This window comes from Lepus europaeus, chromosome 11 (assembly GCF_033115175.1).
Source record: "Lepus europaeus isolate LE1 chromosome 11, mLepTim1.pri, whole genome shotgun sequence".
Classification (NCBI taxonomy): Eukaryota; Metazoa; Chordata; class Mammalia; order Lagomorpha; family Leporidae; genus Lepus; species Lepus europaeus.
The window spans coordinates 91,149,720-91,171,463 of record NC_084837.1 but is presented as its reverse complement, the minus strand read 5'-3'; the positions used below and the strand labels follow the sequence as shown (position 1 = coordinate 91,171,463).

The 21,744-nt window shown below is 51.0% G+C and overlaps 1 long non-coding RNA gene across 1 annotated transcript in view; it reads right to left on the bottom strand.

The window, feature by feature from the left end:
• LOC133769614 (uncharacterized) overlaps positions 1–18,940 on the bottom strand; it is a 29,512-nt gene extending 10,572 nt beyond the window's left edge. The window contains exon 1 of the long non-coding RNA XR_009867217.1: positions 18,890–18,940. This is a non-coding gene — a long non-coding RNA (uncharacterized LOC133769614). The remainder of the gene's footprint in view (positions 1–18,889) is intronic.
• Between the last annotated feature and the right edge of the window lie 2,804 nt (positions 18,941–21,744).

Sequence of the window (21,744 nt, the reverse complement as noted above, 5' to 3'; positions counted from 1 at the left end):
CCCCAGCCTTGACCCTGCCCCCCAGGAACCTGGGGTCTGTGCTCTGCCATGTGGGTCGTCCTCACCGGGTGTCCCAGGGAACAGACAGGATCAGCTGGAGGCACTCAGATGTACCAGCGAGTCAGGACAACCCAGAGAGCCCACCGGAAGTGTCCCTGCCCCCGCTCGCGCACCCAATACCATGATTTCTGCCCCTGGGGCACCCTCTCTAGAACCCGGCAGGCACTCCATCCCCCCACCCTGGCTTTGCGCTTTCCCTCAACTCTTGGTGCAGGGGGGAAAGAGCAGTTTCTACAAGATTGGTTTGCTCAGTTTCGTGGGGTCAGCCGTCATATCCGGCCCCAGCTCACCGCGTCCTTGCCCTCCAGCATGCCTGGGGCAGGACGGTCCGGGCAGCTTCCGGGTAGCCTGGGCCCTCTGACAGGAGGCTCCTGCTGTGCAGAATGCTCTCTGGGCTGCTCAGAAACAGGAGCCACTGAGAGGCAGCTTTTCAGCAAGTGGCCATTCACATCCCATCCATGCCGCATAGACAATGGCCCACCCGGGGTCACAAGAGCCCCAGGCCCATCTCTGTGGCTTTGTGCACTCTGGCCCACCCTGGAAGCAGGGACTGTAGCCCACAAGGCCTCCTTCAAGTCTCAACACAGATGTGCGCGCGGCATTTAGCTGCTCAGCAGGGCTAGCCTCCCTCCTCTCTCCACCCTGGCATCGCAATTCAACCCATCCTTTGTGCTGAACTCAGTGTCTACCTCCTCCTCCCAGAAGCCCTCCTTGTGTATTTCCCGGCGTCCTCTCTAGGTGGGCAGAGACCACATGACCTCAGCTGTGTTGTCTGGCAGTGGTGGTGGCCAGCCTCCTGCAGAGTGAGCTATCCTGGAGAGCACAGCTGAAGCACCAGTGGCCCTTTGGGGCAAACCTGGAATGTCACATGCCTTCATTAGAATCAAGTCACTGGCTGGCATCGCGGCTCACTAGGCTCATCCTCCGCCTTGCGGCACTGGCACACCGGGTTCTAGTCCCGGTCGGGGCGCCGGATTCTGTCCCGGTTGCCCCTCTTCCAGGCCAGCTCTCTGCTGTGGCCCAGGAAGGCAGTGGAGGATGGCCCAAGTCCTTGGGCCCTGCACCCCCATGGGAGACCAGGAGAAGCACCTGGCTCCTGGTTTCAGATCAGCGTGGTGCGGCAGCCGCGGCAGCCATTGGAGGGTGAACCAACGGCAAAAGGAAGACCTTTCTCTCTGTCTCTCTCTCTCTCTCACTGTCCACTCCGCCTGTCAAAAAAAAAAAAAGAAAAAGAATCAAGTCACTAAATCGCAGCCAAGGTCAGGGGGCTAGGGGGTGCACAGGCTCCCCCTTTGGAAGGGAGGGCGTTCAGATAATCAGTGGACTTGTCTTTAAAACACCACACATGGTGTCCCCACTGGAAGAGAGGAAAGGAAGCAAAAGACTTCCTCCCCACACCTCTCTGTCATCAGAGAACGTGTTTCCCAGAAGGCCCCTTTCCTTATGTGTAATTGGCCAGAAATGGGTCACGTGCCGGCCTCTAGACCAATCCCTGACGAAGGGAAACAAAATCCTGTGCCTCGCTTAGACCAATCGTGAATGTTCCGCTGGCAAATGGGTACTTTTTTTTTTTTTTTTTTTTTTTTATTTTTGACAGGCAGAGTGGACAGTGAGAGAGAGACAGAGAGAAAGGTCTTCCTTTTGCCGTTGGTTCACCCTCCAATGGCCGCCGCGGTAGGCGCGCTGCGGCCGGTGCACCGCGCTGTTCCGATGGCAGGAGCCAGGTGCTTCTCCTGGTCTCCCATGGGGTGCAGGGCCCAAGCACTTGGGCCATCCTCCACTGCACTCCCTGGCCACAGCAGAGAGCTGGCCTGGAAGAGGGGCAACCGGGACAGGATCGGTGCCCCGACCGGGACTAGAACCCGGTGTGCCGGCGCCGCAAGGCGGAGGATTAGCCTGTTGAGCCACGGCGCCGGCCAACAAATGGGTACTTTTTTGTTTCAACCAAAGCAAGTCCCTTGGTCACAAGGAAGTAGGGAGAGCACTGAGTGGGCTGGCCAGCCAGAGTGTCTGCCATGTTCTTCTGCTGATTGGGCAGTGGTAAGCGTTAGGCTCGGGGTGGTGATAACCCACGCAGAGGAAACCTGCTCCCTTTGTTAATCACCTTCCATGCTGTCAACCCTAAATGATGGACAAGAGAAGAGTTTGCTCACTGAGGGCGGAGCTTCACCCCCCAGGCAGCAATACCACATGTTGCCTTGCAAACTGGGGCAAGTCTGTTACCCTGTGTGTGCCTGTGTTTTCAGCTCTATCTAAAGGGAATGCAGATAGCAGCTACCCGGGGTTCCCAGGACTCGTGTAATATGTTTGGAAATCCATCAAGCACTACAAGTGAGGCCCGTGTGCATTCTGATCACGGCCGGTTGTCCTGGTTTCGAGTTAGAGGGCAAGAGCCCCTCGGGACTGTCTGTGCTCTTGTTTCTTTCCACCTCTAATCTCCAACACAGGGTGCCGCAAAGAAGTCAGGTCCCCAGCACAGACACAGTGGTGCCACCCAGCTGAGGAAGCCCCACTCCCAAGCCTGCTTAACAACGCCCAGGCTGATTTAATATGAGCGGCTGAGCTCATGGCTCCTGGAGCAAGTTTAATTTGCTGGGAAAGCGAGTTGGTGAAGTTCTAATAATGCAGTGCTGCAAATAATACCAAGGAGAGTTTGCATTATGATAACTTTCCAATTAAAATGGATTAATGGAGGAGAAAGAGCGGCGTAGTGTCTAGACAACATATTACTGAATCCTTGGAGAGGGCGAGGGAAAGGAGTGGAGGGAACCAGGGAAAGAAGCAAGACAAACAGGTGAACTCCGAAAGTCAGAGGCACGCTTGTACGCTGTGATGCCCCCAAGGTCCCAGGCAGGGGCCCTGATCCCTGGTACCCCTACAGTGGCCGCCCAGACTTGCCACTGCTGAGAAAACCAACCTATGAGGACCCAGGGGTCTCTGAACTCTCAATTCCTTATTAAATCAAACAGCACCCAGCCTTATAGCTGGGATTAACTTGCAGCCACCTGGGAGCACCCCAGCAGGGGAGCAAATGCCCTGCTATGAGCCTCAGGAGACTGACACAGCCCAGGGGTTACCACCTGCTTCTATGTCACTGCGCTTTGTTACAGGACTCAAAACAACTCCTCCACCCCTCAGCTGGTGGCCCCGCCCCTGGCCACTGCTCAGTGATCCCTGCAGATCCATTCAGAACCCCTGTCCTGGAAACCCAGATTGTAGGCATGAAGGATCCAGGGTCGGGATGGAGCTGGGGCACTTCCAGGCAGAAAGGGCCACTGCTGCTGCGGTCTTGAGATGTCCAGGCAAGGCTCCACCTACAGGGCCAGGTTAGTCCACTCTCCTTTGAGATGCCCAGGGTGCATCTCAGGTGAGATGCTCCTCCCCTCCGCTTAAGCTAACCCATCATCTTCTACTGCTTGCAAGAGAGGAGGCTGGCTGGACCACAGAGGCCGGTTTTCCACACATCCCTGTCTTACAGAGCATGGTGAATGTCTCAGTACCAGAGCTGAGGAGTCTTCCAGAGATCTTTGATGTTCCCCTGGGCCCAGGAAGGCTTTGATTTCTTGCGAAGGCCCAGAGCTGGTGAGCCAGGTCCTTGTGGGTAAAGTCCTGGCCCCATGCTGCCCTCTGCAGGCAAAGAAAAGGCCCAGGTAACTGAACAGTTAGACATGCAGGAGGCAGCATCTTTGTAAAACTTCATTTATTTTCATTTTATCTGAAAGGTGGAGTGACAGAGACCTGGACAGAGGCAAACAAAGCAAGATCTTTCATCTGCTGTTTCACTCCCAAAATGCCCACAACAGCCGGGACTGGACCAACCTGAAGCCAGGAGCCTGGAACTTAACCCCTGTTAACCCTGGTCTCCCACATGGGTGACAGGGACCCAATTACTCAAGCCTCCATCTCCCATCAGCAGAAGGCTGGAGTCAGAATCAGAGCAGGCCGGCGCAGTGGCTTAACAGGCTAATCCTCCGCCTTGCGGCGCCGGCACACGGGGTTCTAGTCCCGGTCGGGGCGCCGGATTCTGTCCCGGTTGCCCCTCTTCCAGGCCAGCTCTCTGCTATGGCCCGGGAAGGCAGTGGAGGAGGGCCCAAGTCCTTGGGCCCTGCACCCCGTGGGAGACCAGGAGAAGCACCTGGCTCCTGGCTTCGGATCAGCGTGATGCGCCGGCCGCAGCAGCCATTGGAGGGTGAACCAACGGCAAAAAGGAAGACCTTTCTCTCTGTCTCTCTCTCTCTCACTATCCACTCTGCCTGTCAAAAAAAAAAAAAAAAAAAAAAAAAAGATCAGAGCGATGACTCAAACCCAGATACTTGACGTGGATGCAGGCATCCCAAGCTCCCTCCCCTCCCACTGTACCTTCCTCTCCCTTGTTCCTCAGTGTCTACAGACGAGGAACTGCCACGAAAAGCAAACCAGCCCAGAAACGAGGAAAATACAAGCAAAAAACTACTAATGAGAAAAGATCACCACTTATTCAGTAGGCGCTCCAATGCATCCCAACTACACACACACAGACACACACACACACAGGGCCCACAACCACCTGGAGAACACTGGAGAAAAGTCTCCACATTTGGAGGCTGAGTTCCTCCCCTGCTTCTTCCTCTCCATTTTTTCAGTAAAATATATCTTAACATAAAACTACCACCTGGCCATGTTTAAGTGTACAGTTCTGGGGCATTAAATACATTCACACTGCTGTGCAAACCATCGTCACCATCCATCTCCAGAGTTCTTTTCATCTTGCAAAATAGAAATTCTGTATCCATTAAAAAAATAACTCCCAGGGCCAGTGTTGTGGTGCAGTGGGTTAAGTTGCCACCTGCAATGTCAGCATCCCATATGGGCACTGGTTTGGGAGCCGGCTGCTTCACTTCTGATCCAACTCCCTGCTAATGCACCTGGGAAAGCCGTGAAAGATGGCCCAAGTGCTTGGGCCCCTGCCACCTACATGGAAGACCTGGATGGAGTCCTAGGCTCCTGGCTTCTGCCTGGCCCAGCCATAATCCCAGTGGAGCCATCTGGGGAATGGACCAGCAAATGGAAGATCTCTCTCTCTTTCTCTCCCCCCACCAGCTGTAACTGTGCCTTTCAAATAAATCTTTTAAAAATATAATAAACAAATAGATCATAACTCCCCATTCTCCTTGCTCCCAAACCCTTGGGAAGCACCATTTTATTTTCTGTTTCTATGAATAGGACTATCCTAAGTATATCATAAAGGTGGAATTACCACCATGCTTGTCTGTTGTGCCTGCCTTAACTCACATAGCACAATGTCCTCCAGCGTTACTCACATGGTAGCATGTGTCAGGATTGCCTGATTTTTAAGACTGAGTAGTATTCCTGTGCGTGTGCATGTGCACGTGTGTGTGTGTGTGTGTGTCCTGTTTTGTTCACCCATCTATCAACAGACATGGGAGCTGTTTCTGCCTTTTGGTATTGAGAACAGTGCTTTTGTGAACACAGACACACAAACACCTGTTGGAGCCCGTGCTCTCACCCTTTTGGGTATATCCTGGGAGCAGAACTTTTTATTCACACGACCATTTTGTGTTGTGTGTACTGGAGCCACCACTTTGCTCTCCACAGCTGTTTCACCGTGTTTCATTCCCACTGGCCATGCACAGGGATCCCAATTTCTCCATGGTCTCACCAACACTCGTTATGGGGGGCAGGGTTCTAGATGGCAGTCATTCTGTGGCATGTACAAGGTATCTCCCTGCTTTGATTCGCATTTCCATCAGGATTTGTGAGCATCTTTCCATCTCGTGTTTATTGGCCATTTCTATACCTTCTTTAAAGAAGTGTCTATTCACGTCTCTGCCCATTTTTTGATTGGGTTTGTTGTTGTTGAGTTGTAGACATTCTTTACATATTTTGGATATCAATACCTTATCAGATACATGATTTACAAATATCTTCTCCCGTTCTAGGGGCTGCCTTTTCACTGTATTGATTGTATCCTTTAATGCCCATGCATTTCAATTTTGATGAAGTCCATGTGATTTACCTTTTCTTCTGTTGCCTGTGCCTAGTGTCATGTCCAAGAAACCTTTACTAAATCCAGTGTCTTAAGGCTTTTCTCTGCTCTATTTTAAGAGTTTTGTCTTCTACATTTAGGCTTTTGATCCATTTTAGTTAACTGTTGCATATGACATAAGGTAAGGGTCCAGCTTTATTCTTTAATTGAGAAAATTGCCCTCTCCACATTGAATAGTCTCAGTTCTGTTGCCTAAAATCATTTGGCCAGGGCCAGCACTGTAGCATAGCCTGTAAAGCCGCTGCCTGCAGTGCTCACATCCCATATGGGTGCTGGTTCGAGTCCTAGCTGCTCCACTTCCGATCCAGCTCTCTGCTATGGCCTGGGAAAGCAGTAGAGGATGGTCCAGGTCCTTGGGCCCCTGCACCCATGTGGGAGACCCAGAAGAAGCTCCTGGCTTCGGATGAGCCCAGCTCTGGCCATTGCAGCCATTTGGGGAGTGAACCAGTGAATGGAAGATATCTCTCTCTCTCTCTCTCTCTCTCTCTCTCCCTCTTTGTAACTCTGCCTTTCAAATCAATAAATAAAAATCTTTTTTTAAAAAAGTCATTCAGCCATGTATGAGGCTTTATTCCAAGGCCACGTTGGTCTGTATTTGTCTTTATGCTGGCACCACACTGAGTAGATGACTACAGTTTTATAGTAAGGTTTGTAATCAAGAAGTATGAGACCTCCAACCTTGTTCTTTTTAAAGGTTTCTTTGGAGGAGGGGGGCTGCTGTTTGGGGTCCCATGTGAATTGCAGGATAGATTTTTTTTTAATTTTGGTAAAAATCACCATTGGAATTTTGATAGGGATTGCACTGAATCTAGATTGCTTTGGATAGTGTTGACATTGTACCAATATTAAGTCCCAATCCGTAAACGTAGGATGTCTTTCCATTTGTTTGTCTCTTCTTTAATTTCTTTCAGCACCAATCTATAGTTTTCAGCATGCAAGTTTTTCACTTTAAGTTTATTTCTAAGTATTTAATTCCTTTTATGCTGTTGTGATTTCTTAAGTCCCTTTTTCTATTGTTCATTATCAGTGTAGAAATGCAACTGATTTTTGTATGTTGCTTTTGTGTCTTGAAACTTTGCCACATCCATTTTTCCCTGTTTGTTTCTTAAGCTGGGAGGTTGGGTTTGTCTGTCTGGAATATATTATTTTTAAAAACGGAAACTTTAAGTCCCAAATGTGCTCCCACTAAAACAACTCCTCTTTGGCTACAGTTGGAGCTTGGAAGGAAGTGGGTAGCCTTTGTTCTCCTTGGCCCCAGAGTCTGTCTGTCTCTCTCTCTCTCTTTCACTCTTGCGTCCCAAGAAATGCTAGCTTCCCAAAAAGTCAGGGACACTTCCTAAGGATGAGCTAGGCAGCCACAGAGCCTGTGGACATGCAGAAGGGTGACCTTGGCCAACAGTCAGAGTTCTGAGTGTGAGAACAGGCTCCACCACTGATGCTGTGAGGCTCTGCCCAAGTCCCGCCCTGGGCCTGAGCTTCTAAACAGTAACCTGGTCGGAATTAAAGAGTCCCCCTTCATTGTGTGGACACCACTCGATAACGGGGGGAGGAGAAGTGGAGGGAATGAGAGGGAAAGAAAAATCACAGGAAACTTGAATCACATATTGGTTTAACACAGTTAATTTTCCCAAGCTCTAATGGAAATGGAAAATCAAAAGTGGACTCAGAGTATAATAAAATATTGCTCAAATATTTACAGTAGTGCTTGTCTGGCTTTAACAGCAAAAAAAACCAATCTGGCCTTCCACTCCTATTCCAGCCCTGAACCACTGCTGCCACTCTGTGCCAAACCATTTAGCTGGTGAGTAACACTCTTCCAGCATCTCACCATTGGCTGAGCACTCTCCCCAGGGCACCCCTAAAGTCCATCATTTCTCTTCCATTGGGATGCTACAATCAAGACAACAAAACAAGAATGTTAACAGTAAGCACAGGTCCTGCAAATGTGAGAAAGGTGGAGACAGGGGGAGAGGAAAGTCAGAGAGATGGGGAAATAGGAAGAGATGAAGACTGACAGAGAATATGGGTGCCAAGACCATTCAATGGTCTCTTCAACACATGGCACTAGGGCCACTGGATAACCACATTCAAAAGAATGAAGTTGGACTCGAACTCACTCAATATTCAAAATTTAACTCAATTGCATCAATGACCCAACTGTAACAATTAAAAATGAATTAAGGGCCAGTGCTGTGGCATAGTGGGTAAAGCTGCCACCTGCAGTGTCAGCATCCCGTATGAGCACCGGTTCAAGTCTCAGCTGCTCCAATTCCATCTAGCTCTCTGCTATGGCCTGAGAAAGCAGTAGAAGATGGCCCAAGTCCTTGGGCCCCTGCACCTGCATGGTAGACATGGAAGAAGCTCCTGTCTCCTAGCTTTGGATTGGTGCAGCTCCAGCCATTGCAGCCAACTGGGGAGTGAACCAGCGGATGGAAGACCTACCTTTCTCTCTCTCTCTCTCTCTCTCTCTCTCTCTCTCTCTCTGCCTCTTCTTCTCTCTGTGTAACTCCGACTTTCAAATAAAGCAATCTTTAAAAAATTAATTAAAATATTAGAAGAACACATAAAATAAATCTTCTTGACCTTGGATTTGACAATAAAACCTTAGATTTGACACCAAAAGCATAAGCAGCAAAAGAAAAAAACTGACAAATTGAGATTCATAAATAAAAAAAAAATTGTGCATCAAAGGGCAGAGTCAAGAATGTGAAAAGGTTGGGGCTGGCATTGTGGTGCAGTGGACTAAGCCATCAACCGCAATGCCTGTACCTACATGAGTGCCAACCCCAGTTTCAGCCACTCTGCTTCTGATCCAACGTCCTATTAATGCACCTGGGAAGACAGCAGATGATGGGCCAAGCATTTGGGCCCCTGTACCCATGTGGGGGACCAGACGGAGTTCTAGCCTCCTGGTTTCAGCCTAGCTGAGCCTTGGCCATTCCAGCCATTTGGGCAGTGAGCCAGCTGATGGAAGGCACCTCTCTCTCCTCTCCTCTCCTCTCCTCTCCCCTCTCCCTCTCTCTCTGTAACTCTGCCTTTCAAATAAATAGATAAATCTTTTTTAAAAAATGAAAAGGCAATCTACAAAATAGAAGAAAAATTTTGCAAATTGTACTTCTGATAAGGTTCTAGTATCCAAAGTATATAAAGAATTCTTACAATGTAAAAACCACAACAAGAAGATAAGCAACCAAATTTTTAAAAGGGCAAAGAATTTGAATAGATATCTCCCCAAAGATTTACAAATGTCTAACAAGCACGTGAAAAAGATGTTCACACTCAATAGTCATTAAGGAAATGCAAATCTAAACCATGATGAAATGCACATGCACTAGAATGGCTGTAACTTACAAAGGGAAGTAACCAGTGTTGGTGAGGGTATGGAGAAACAGGAGCTCTCATAATACTAATGGGGGGGGGGGGATGTGAAATGGTGTAGCCCCCGTGGAAAAGAACTTAGTGGGTCCTCAAAAGGTTACACCGAGAATTTCCATGTGAGCAGTAATTCTCCCAGGGGTACCCAGGGCTACAAAGCTCTGTGTCTACAACTTCTGCATCGGTGGATCCAACCAAGCACGGATTCATGATATTTGAGGAAAAGACTTGTGCCTGTACTAAACATGTACACCTATTTTTTTGTTTTTTGGTCATTATTCCCTAATCAATACAGCGCAACAACTACATACACAGCATTGACCTTGATTTAGGCATTATAAGTAATCTAGAGATGATTGAAAGTATGCAGTGTGGGTGGGGTGTATCTGGCACAATGATTACGTCACTGCTCAAGACAGCCACACCTCACATCAGAGTCCAGATTCTTTGGCTTCTCATCCAGCTGCCTACTAATGCACACATTGGGAGGCAGCAGATGATGGCTCCCACACATGTGGGAGATGCAGCTTGAGTTCCAAGCTCCTGGCTTTAGCCTGCTCCAGCTCTATTGCAGACATCTGAAAGGTGAAGTAACAGATGGAAGATATCCCCTCTCTCTCTCTTTCTCCACCCCTTCCACCTTTCACATAAAATGAAAATAAATTTAAAATGTTACAGGGGCTGGCACTGTGGTGTAGAGGGTAAAGCCACAGGGTAAAGTGCGGGTTTGACTCCCAGCTGCTCCACTTCCAATCCAGCTCCCTGCTAATGTGTTTGGTAAAGCAGCAGAAGATGGATCAAGTGCTTGGACCCCTACCACCCACGTGGAAGACCCAGAAGAAGTTTCTGGCTTCTGGCTTCAGACTAGCCCACCTCTAGACACTGCATCCATTTGGGGAGTAAGTCAGCAGATGAAAGCGGTATCTCTTTCTCTCTTTCAAATAAATAAATATTTTTTCTTTTTTTAAATGTTACAAATACAGTATACAGGAAGATATGTGTTGGTCATATGCAAATGCCAGACCATTTTATATAAGGAACCTGAGCAGCTGCATATTTTGGTTATCTGATCCTGGAACCAATGCCCCATGGAGGAATTATGGTGCTATGGTTTGAATGTTAGCTTGCGGGGGTGGGGGGGTCCCACAAAGGCCTATGTGTTAGGGGCTCACTCCCAAATGTCTTATGTGAATGGTTAATGGGTCAATGTTAATGGTCAATGGGTAGGGACTTAATCCAATTACAGTGTTCAAGCTAGGGCCTTTGGGAAGTGGTGAGATTGGATTACATTGCTGAAGTAGACCCCCATAATCAAATATGGTGGCTGTGAAAAAGAAAGACACACAGATGTGGAGAAGGAGCCTGCTTCCATCTCTCTCTCTGCTCCCTGGGTGTCACCCTGTATACTCTGTACTTGTTCTAGAATCCACTAACCTTATCAGTAACCAGAAAAATAGTGCTGTCCCATTTTGGACTATGAACCTCCAAAACGGTGAGCCAAGATAAGCCTTCTTTTCTGAATATTTGTCTCAAGTTATTTGTTATAGTGACAAAGAGCTGACTAGTACAGACCATACTCAGGAGAAACGAAAACGTATGTCCACACAGTCATTGGTACACAAGCGTTCATGTCAGCATTGGCTGTGATAAGGAGAAGGGGTCTCTTGGTTCATTTTCTGTGGCTGGAACAGAATATCTATGAGTGAGTGATGTAGAAAGAGCAAAGTTTCCTGGGGCTCACAATTCTAGAGGCTGGGAAGTTCAAGGGCATAGCTGCAGCTTCTGGGGAGGGCTTCCCTATGGCATCATCACACAGTGGGAAAGCAGAAGAACAAGTGCAAGAGAGACAAGCATGAGAGGCTTTCTCATTCTCAGGGCCAGCGCCGTGGCACAGTAGGTTAATCTTCGGCCCACGGCACCAGCATCCCAAATGGGCACCAGTTTTAGTCCTGGCTGCCCCTCTTCCAATCCAGCTCTCTGCTATGGCGTAGGAAAGCAGCAGAAGATGGCCCAAGTCCTTGGGCCCCTGCACCCATGTGGGAGCCCAGAAAGAAGCTCCTGGCTCCTGGCTTCGGATCGGTGCAGCTCCAGTGGTTGCAGCCATATGGGGAGTGACCCAACGGAAGGAAGACCTTTCTCTCTGTCTCTCTGTCTCTCTCTCTCACTGTCTGTAACTCTACCTCTCAAATAAATAAATAAATCTTAAAAAAAGAACTCGCTCCCACACAAACCTACACCACAAGACAGGCATCAGTCCTTCTCAGTCCCCTCCTTCAACAGGTGGTGAGGTCACCATCATCATCCACTCTCAACACTGTTACACAGGGAAGCAAGTTTTAAGGAGATCTGAAGAGGAAACCCATCTGGTGGCAGCAACTCCAATGTCCATTGGAAGATAGATGGCTAAGCAGATTGCACCATGTGCAAGCACTAAAGTATCCGTCAGCTCTGGAAAGGAGTGACAAGTGGATGCATGGTGCAGCGTGGATGAATCTCAAATACAGGATGCTCAGGCCACATGTTATATGGTTTCTTCCATATGAAATATCTAGAATAGGCAGATCCGAACAGACAGAGCATGGGTTAGTGGCTGCTAGGGCATGGGAAGAGGAGAGATGGGAGTGACGACGTAGTGCATATTGACTGTCCTGCGGAGTGATGAAAAAGTTTGAGAGTAGAGATGTGGTGGTGGCACCACATGGCGGGGGCACTGAGTGCCACTGAACTGTACCCAATGGAGTGGCTAATTATAGGGACAGCTTTTTTTTTTCTTCTCCTTTTTATTTATTTTTTGACAGGCAGAGTGGATAGTGAGAGAGAGAGAGAGAGAGACAGAGAGAAAGGTCTTCCTTTTTGCCGTTAGTTCACCCTCCAATGGCCGCTGCGGCCAGTGCATCTCGCTGATCCGAAGCCAGGAGCCAGGTGCTTCTCCTGGTCTCCCATGCGGGTGCAGGGCCCAAGGACTTGGGCCATCCTCCACTGCCTTCCTGGGCCATAGCAGAGAGCTGGCCTGGAAGAGGGGCAACTGGGATAGAATCCGGCGCCCCAACCGGGACTAGAACCCGGTGTGCCGGCACTGCAAGGTGGAGGATTAGCCTGTTGAGCCACGGTGCCGGCCAGGGACAGCTTTTGATGCAGTTGTTAGGATGTCACTGGGGACACTTGCGTCCGAGATTGGAGTGCCTGGCTTCAGGCCGCAGTCCTGCCCCAGTATCAGTCCCCTGCTAATATGTACAAATGTACTCCAGGAGGCAGTAGGTGATGGTCCAAGTACTCCAGCAGCAAGTGCTTGAGTCCTTGCCACGCACATGGGAGACCCATGTTCTAGGCTTTGGCCTGGCCCAGACCTGGCTGTTGCGGCCATATAGAGAGTAAACCAGCGAATGGAAGATCCCTGTCTATCTCCCAGTCTCCCTTCCAGTCTCCCAGTCTCCCTCCCTACCTTCCTCTCTCTCTCTCTCTCTCTCTCTCTCTGTCTCTGACTTTCAAATAAATGAAAACAAATAAATACATTTTGAATGACTAATTGTATTGTGAGTTTCCCTCAATTTATAAAACTGACAGAATTCAACTTACAAAAGAAAAGAAAAGAAAAAAGCAGCGTAGACAGTGAGACCTGAACAGTGACAGGGACCTGGAGGGACGGAAAGAGAAGAAATGGAGCTGTCGGGAAAATCTGTGGCCCATTGTAAGAAATTTATTAGTGCTGTTTGGTCAGCAGGTTGCCAGCTACATTTAACATGGATCTATATACAAAGAAAATGGCTCGTCCTACATAATGAATATTTAATCATGCACGGCCGGGCAATTTCACAGAAGTAATTAAAAGCAGTCTTTTGTTTATTGCTCAAAAATGATAGCGACCCGCTGACCAGGGTGGCAGACACGGCGACACATTGAAAACGTCACCCCTTGACATATGTTATTAAAGCAGAATTAAGGGCCACTTTCTTCTCCTCCTCTTGGAAGCTAATCGCTCCTCAGCCTTCCCATGGGCCCACACACAGAGCACGGCTCCAAGAGGAAGCGGGGGTCCAGGCCCACACCCCCTCGATCCACAGCCTGCCCCTTAGATCCACAAACGGGGACAGAGATGATCGTTTAGAAGACACAGGGATGTGTGTTGTTTGTGGAAAGCTCTCCCCAGCCTCCTGCCACAGCCAGGCAGCTGCATGAGCTTGTCACTCGACTCCTATGCCTTCCCAAAGTGCCACTCCCTCCCTTGTCACTGGGACTTGCCCACGGCCCCGGTGGTCGTGGGCTTCCCCATTCCAGACTGATGGCAGTGCGTCTGTGGACCAGGCTCTCCTTCACTCACCCACCTGCTGGGGCTCCCCACTGCTCTCCTCTGAGCCCGGCTGAATGCTCCCCATCAGGGTTCTTGGTTACCAACAACAGACAATGACCTTAGCTTTGGAACGACCTAGGAAAATCACCTTTTTTTCCTTTCTGGCTTATTCCTTCTCATGCTCAGTTTTGGGGGAAAAAAAAATGCTTCATGTAAGTCCAGCTCTTGGGACACGGCCCCTGGGAGACAGAACGGGCCAGCCCTCTCTCTCTCTCTCTCTCTCTCTGCGCCTGCCCCAGCGTTCTTTACCAGTGCGGCCTCTCCCCTACATCACCCTCGCTTGGCGCAGGTGTAGCAGTGATGCTCCCATGTGCTCAGACCTCAGTTCCATTGCTGACAAATAAGTAGGCTCAGGCGGCACAAAGACGTAAGAGGAGACCCCCGGGTGGCTGCCGTGAGAAGTGATTGCGATCATGAGTGTAGACCTTCCACACCACGCCAGGCACACCGCCAGGGCTCAGAAAAGGCTGGTTGCACAGCAGGTTTTTGATGCCCCTCCCTTCTAGAGCAGACCCTAATTCCTCTCCCCTCCAGTGTGGGCCAGTCCTAGAGACTCGCTTCTGATGTGCAGAATGGGGAGGAAGCGATGGTGTGGCCCACTGCCAGGTCTGCCAAGACCTCACCACTTCTGCTTGTTTCTGTCCTGGATCAGTGGCTCTGGGGGAAGCTGACCACCCAGCACGAGGATGCCCAGGGGCTGTGGAGAGACCCATGTGAGAAGGGCTGAGGCCTCCTGCCAATAACTGGTGCCTTGGGGCCGGTGCAGTGGCGTAGCAGATAAAGCCACCACCTGCAGTGCCATCCCATATAGGCACCCCTTTGAGAGATGGCTGCTCCACTTCCGACCCAGCTCTCTGCCATGGCCTGGGAAAGCAACAGAAGATGGCCCAAGTCCTTGAGCCCCTGCACCCATGTGGGAGACCCAGAGGAAGCTCCTGGCTCCTGGCTTCAGATTGGCGGCAGCTCCAGCTATTGCAGCCAACTAGGGAGTGAACCAGCGATGGAAAACCTCTCTCTATCTGCCTCTCCTCTCTGTGTAACTCTGACTTTCAAAAAAAAAAAAAACTGATGCTGATTTGCCAGCTGCGTGAAGGATCCACCTTGGAAGCGGATGCCCCCAGTCCTCGCTGAGCAGGCTAACGATTCTGAGCCACGGAAACCAGCTAACGTGCATGCTCACCGATGCTTTAATCCAGTAAATTGGAGCCAGCAGTCTGGTACAGTAGGTAAGGCAGCCGTCTGCAGTGCTAGCATCCCATATGGGCACTGGTTCAAGTCCCAGCTGCTCCACTTCCAATCCAGCTCCCTGCTAATGTGCCTGAGAAAGCACAAGCGTTCGGTCTCCACATGGGAGACCCTGAAGGAGCTCCAGGCTCCTGGCTTCTACCTGGCTATTGCGCCCATCTGGGGGGTGAACCAACAAATGGAAGATCTCTCTCTTTCTTTTCTCTCTCTGCCTCTCTCTCTGTGTAACTCTGCCTTTTAAATCAATTAATTAATTAAAAAATTAAAAGTAGGTGGTGCAACGTCCAGGGTGTGTCCTTATCAAGAGAGTGTAAGTTTCTCCTTTCTACCGACTGGAATTGGAGTTGTCACCTGGGATTATAAAGTGACCTTGGGAACGGAGGCCATGAACACAGAACCAAAAGACAGAGGGCACTTGAGTCCCTGACACGCCACCCAGGAGCCCCAGCCGTGGCCAGGCGTGGCCCACCTTCCATATGGGTGAGAAGTAGAGCTCGGCTATTTGGGTTTTGTTACAGCAGAGCTTGCTCATAACTGAAATGGAAACGAATGTTGATTACAAATGTATATGTCACACTGTGTCACACTCATGAATTCATTTAAATCCATATCACAACCCCACGAGGCAGGCAGGACAGCAGGTAAGACAGAAATAAACAGCGAAGATTCGGAGAGGCTTAAAGACTTACTCATAGTCACACAGCTATAAGAATACCATCTGCAAGTGGGCATTGTGACGCACTGGTAAGCCACCCTGGGGATGCCTGCGTCCCACGTCAGAGTGCCTGGGCTCAAGTCCTGTCTCTGCTTCCAATTCTAACTCCCTGCTACTATGCACCCTGGGAGGCAGCAGGTGACGGGCCAAACACTGGGGATCCTGCCACCCACATGGGAGACCTGGATGGAGATCCTGACCCTGGCTCCTGGTTCATCGTGGCCTAGCCCTGGCTGTTGTGGGCATTCGGGGAGCAAACCAGCAGATGGAAGAGTCTCTCTCTCTCTCTCTCTCTCTCTCTGTCTCTCTCTCTCTCTCTCTCTCCCTCCCTCTCTCTCTATTATTATTCAAAGTTGGAGCTAGTGGATTCAAATGTAAACTCATTGTGTGAGCGCTCCTCTTGTGAACTCAAGACCCCGGGCTGGGTCTGTTTCCACCTGCACCAGCCAGGCTGCTCTCTTCCCGCCCACAGCCCCATCCCACCTCGCAGTCAGTTGCTCTGTTCCGTTTCCTCACGGACCCTACAGCTCAGCTCTGTGAAGCCAGGACCTGCCCTGGGAGATTTTGTTTCCCTGGTTGTAGACACTGCATAAGGACTCGCCAAATGATTGGTGAACTTGACAACCTGTGCTGAAGGAGGTAAGGACGAGAAGAGGGCTGGGGGCTGGCCTAGAGCATAACTCCCTGGGCACCCTCACAATGCTCTCACCTCACCAGCCTTTGCACTCTCTCTTTTTAGTATCTATTTAGAAGCACACAATGTATGTTGGCCTTTTATCAGTCAGCATAAATGAACAGAGAATCCAAATGCCATTTCAGTCTCAGATCTAAAGACGGCAATATCCCCAGCTAAGCAACAACATCACACAAGATGCCTTGGAGGGGGCTGGTGTTGCGGTGCAATGGCTTATACCACAGCTTGTGCTGCCGGCATCCCATATCAGAGTGCCAGTTCAAGGGACAGCTGCTCTGCTTCCAATCCACTTCCTTGCTAATGCTCCTGAAAAAGCAACAGAGGATGGCCTAAGTATCTGGACCCCTACCACCCACATGGGAGACCCAGATAAAGTGAGAGGATGTGCCTGACTTCTAGAACATTCTCAGTGAGCACCGCTATCATCAGCAGCCCCATAATTAACTTTGGAGTGTTTGAGCATGTTGATATTTTTAAAAGCTAGAAATTCTGGGGCCAGTACTGTGGCGTAGGGGGTTAAGCCTCTGCCTGTGAAGCTGGCATCCCATATGGGTGCGAGTTCGAGTCCCAGATGCTCCTCTTCCAGTCCAACTCTCTGCTATGGCCTGGGAAAGCAGCAGATGGCCCAAGTGTTTGGGCTCCTGGATCCTGGCTTCAGATTAGCCGAGCTCTGGCCATTGCGCCCCCAAAGACCTCCCACCAGACCCACCTCCCAGATGGCATCATTAGATCAAGTCCTCACCCTTAACCCTTCAACCATGAACACTGAGACATCAGTGTTCACACAACTGCACAAGTTGTTGGGAGACAAGTCCTCCTCAATTCACAACTGAGGCCCTGGGTGACAGACAGTCCTGACTCCACTTCCAATTCCAACTTCCTGCTACTGCCCAGCACGGGAGGCAGGGGTGACAGCTAAGTGCTTGGGCCCTGCCATCCGCATGGGAGGTCTGGATTGAGTTCCAGCCTGGCCAGGCCCTGGTTGCTGCAGGCATCTGAGGGATGAACTAGTGGATGAAAAATCAACATCTTTTTCTCTCTGCTTTTCATATAAAAAATGAAAAGAAATGAATAGATAAAGATTTTACACACTCTCAAATAAGGGGTGCACCACAGTTGGGAGGCAGAGGAATACCACATTAGTAACATTTCAGATGTCATTTGGGAAATACGATTTCTTCTTGCTTTTCCTTGCGATCACCCTGGTTCCAAGGTGATGACACTGTCACGGGGCTCCCACCGGCAAAGTCTCCTAATGTCTTCCCCTTCCCCATAGGCAAGGGCCTAGCATAGCAGATTCCCTCCCGTGGAGCCTTCCTGTGTCAGCATCTGGTTCTCCCCAGCCCCAATCCCCAGTCTCCCTGGGGTGAGGGTCCCCAGCAAGTGTGCTGGTGAAGAGACAAAGAGCCAGCCACCCACACAGGGGTGCCTTCCAGAGACCATGGCACCCGCAGAGTTGGGCAAGCCAGCAGCCCTCCTATTGGCCTTTGGCTTGGCTTCCCACCCCCACCCCGGCCCCCACCCCTGCCTCCTTGTTCAGTTTCAAATCATCCACCTTCAGAACATGCCTGGTTCTGGGAGCAGAGTGAGAGAGTGCATAGTTAGGAACTGTCCCATCTCTACTTCCTGCCAGTGCCTTGCGCTACAGCCTGGTGGGTTCCCAAGGAAGTAAGGCAGAGAGGACCTTCATCCCAACCAAACTCCAGCTGGGCCAGAGGGTGGCCGGGCCCCGGGGTCTTCTCCAGAGGCTGTGCAGCCCAAGCAGCCAGCAGGAAAGCGGCCGTGGCAGCCCTGCTGCCCCTGTGCGTTCCCCTAAGCCCTCCGTCCTCGCCCCTTGCACCTGGTCACCTGAGGGCCGGGAGGGCCGGGCCCTGGCCAAGGCTTTAGCCTCCAGGTAGTAGGACCCCGTGCAAACTGGCTTAAGCAAACGGTGAGGGTTTCAGACCAGAGGGGCGGGGTACAGAACACGGGGGCAGGAAGGCTTCACAAAGGCCTGGAGCGCCCAGCCAGCCCCTCTCTCTCTTTCCTCTGTGTGTGTGTGTGTGTGTGTGTCCCCCTCTAATGCTGACTTCTTCTCTCTCACACTCAGATCGTCTGATTCCGCAGGCGGCCCCAGTGTAGACCCAACTAATGCGACCAGTGGCGGAGGGCCCAGATCCCGGAGTGGAGATGCTGTCTCCCGGCTCCGCCTGCCTGCTGGGGTCCACACTCCTGAGCAGAGGCGATGGACACTTCTCCACCACAACCCCTCGTGACATCACCACAGGGGTCACTCGGACTCCCTCTGGCCTACACAGTGACGGAAGCCGGAAGCCGTCCACACACTTTGACATCTTACTGTCACTAACCCAAACTTCACAGCCGAGCCCTTCATGCCACTTAGCCACCAGCCTCGGGGTCGCCTACCTGCTCTTCTGACAGGGTTTGACGCGGCTGGAGGGCGGGAAGACGGGGCAGATGGAATGCGCATGTGCGTGCCCGCGCATGCGCGTGTGGATGTGGTGTTTGCGCATGTGCATGTGCGCGCAGTTTGGACGGCCTGGAAGAGCTTTGACAGCCCGGTGCCGCGGCCTCCGATGACTCCTCCTCCGGGTGCAGATGGAGGGCAGGTGCTGGGACACCAGAGCAGAGGGAACCAATTACCTTCTCCTCCTTCAAGGAAACTCACTTTTAATTTCCTCTGCGATCGTCCTGCTCGCTGCGGAGCCGAGGCTGGCGGCCGGCTCCCCTTTGATTCCCCCTCGCAGCCGCTCTCCGTCTCTGGCCTCCCTGCCCTTTCCCACCCCCTCCCGGTTTGGCTGTTTTATATTTAGCCCCAGACGGTTGAGAAAATATGCAGTGCGTGCGACCGTGCAAGTCTCCCCGCTTGTTGTGGGCTGGTTTCGGGCGCCGGGTCAGGTCTTTCTCCTCTCGGGGGAGAGGGAGTGAACAGGCTGCATACTCTCACCACGGCTTGGGGACAGGCCGGATCTTGTGCTCAACAGTTCGCATCAAAGCGCTCTCAGAAGTCCTGCTCCTCACAACCCCGCCCCGCACTCTCAGGTGCAGCGACTGATACAGCCATTCATTCATTCACTCATTCATTCATTCAACACATATGGGTCGGGTCTGTGGCTGGAGCCGGGGTTTCAATGGTGAAGCAAAGCAGGACACCTGTTCTTGAGCAGCCCTCTTTAAATATATATATATATATGTATATGTATATATGTATATATATGCGTGTGTGTGTGTATATATATATATATATATATATATATATATGAGAGTTGAAAGAATTAGAGCAAGAGAGAAAGAGATTTTCCATCCATTGGTTCACTCCCCAAATGGTCACAACTGCCAGGGCTGGGCCAGGCCCAAGCCAGGAGCCAGGAGCTTCTTTCAGGTCTCCCACATGGGTGCAGGGACCCAAGCACTTGGGCCATCTTCTACTGCTTTTCCCAGGATGTTAGTAGGAAGCTGGATTGCAAGTGGAGCAGCCAGGATTTGAACCAGCACCCATTAGGGATGCCAGCCTCGCAGGCAGCAGCTTCACCGGCTGTGCCACAGTGCTGACCCTCTGAGCATCCTTAAATGCAGAATGGTACAGAGTGGGCGCCCTGGACCCCCTTCCAGCACCTGGTGGGCTTGCCTGGCTGCCAGCTGTTGCTCAACAAAGTGGACCCTGGAATGCGGCAGGGGCACTGGAAGCGTTCACGATGGGTCTGGGGTGCATGGATGGAGGGCCCGGAAGCAGAGTGCAGGCCCCCAGCAGGATGTGGGGTTCCTGGAGTGCCCAAAAATAGAGGCACAAAAGGCCTTGGAGGAGGTAATTGAGTCGCTTGCTTTCATTTTCATCACGAGGATGACTGGGCTGAGGGCCAGCCCCACTGGCCAGGGGTGAGAATGCCTCCCCTGCCCAGGACTCTGGGTGTCACTTGCAGAAGTCTCTCCTGGTCATGTAGCCGGCCTCTTCCTTTGTTCTCAGGCCTCAGTCACGCTGTCCCTGCCAGCCGGGACAGCCAGGAGCAGAAAGGTCAGCCACGTGGTGCCTCCATCAAGTGCAGACTCCGTGGCCCTGCCGCTTCATCTGAGGGGTCCTGGGCTCTGAGTGAGCTGGGGCGTGGAGTTCTACCTGGGCTCCAGGTGCCCGGTCACTGCACCAGCATCGCTAGAGGACTTGGCCTCCCAGGACAAAGGCCGCCCCGGTTGCCATGGGGAGCAGCCTGATCTCAGGGCTTGCCTTGGAGCCCCCTCGAAGCCCCATCCAGGGGGAGGACCCAGTGCCTGGCTGAGCTCACTGGAGCACAATGGGCTATTTTTAGGGCCCAGTCACACACGCCGAGGAGGACCGCTTGCATCTGGCATGCTGAGCTGGGGGCTGTCACTGCCCAAACCCACTGCCCTAGTTCTGCCTGTCAGCCCTCTTTTGTTCTGCCTGCTTTGTCATCTGTGCTGGCACCATTTCTCTGGGAGTGGAGAGATGAGGTCTCAGCAAATAGCATCTTGGAAGTGGCTTCCCATGGTGGTGCGTTCACTTCCCCAGGCTGCTATCCATGAGCCCCACAACTGCAGAGGACAAGAGCGACAGATTCACCAACAAATGGAAGACCAACCCCCGCCCCGCCACCTCTCTGTAACTCCGTCCTTCAAATACATAAATAAATCTTTAAAAAAAGTAAAGAGTTGATTAACCCAACAGTTAGGACAGTGAGGGATGTGTGTGTTTGGGGGATCCAACAGCTGGTAGTCAGTTTCTGAGACTCCTTCATGATCTATGCTGGTTCACTTTGTAGCTATTCCTCTCTCTCACACACACAATTTATACTCATTATTTTGTATGTATGATTTATTCCACAGTTAAAGAGTAAAAAGGAGAAGCATAAGTTAATGAAGTACAAGGAAAAAAAGAGAATTTTTTTAAAAGATGTGTTTATTTATTTGAAAGAGCTACAGGGAAAGAGGGGGAGACAGAAAGAGAAAGAGGTCTTCCATCTACTGGTTCACTTCCCAGATGGCCGCAACGACCAGGGCTGGGCCAGCCAAAGCCAGGAGCCAGGAGCTTTATCCGATTCTCCTACATGAGTGGCAGGTGCCCAAACATCTGGGCCATCTTCCACTGCTTTTCCCAGGCCAGCAGCAAGGAGCTGGATGGGAAGTGGGGTGGCCAGGGCACAAACCTGCACCCATATGGGATGTCGATGGCACAGGTGTCAGCTTTACCTGCTATGCCGCAGCACAGGCCCAGAAAGAATTTTTAATGTTCTGTGAAAACACTAACAAAT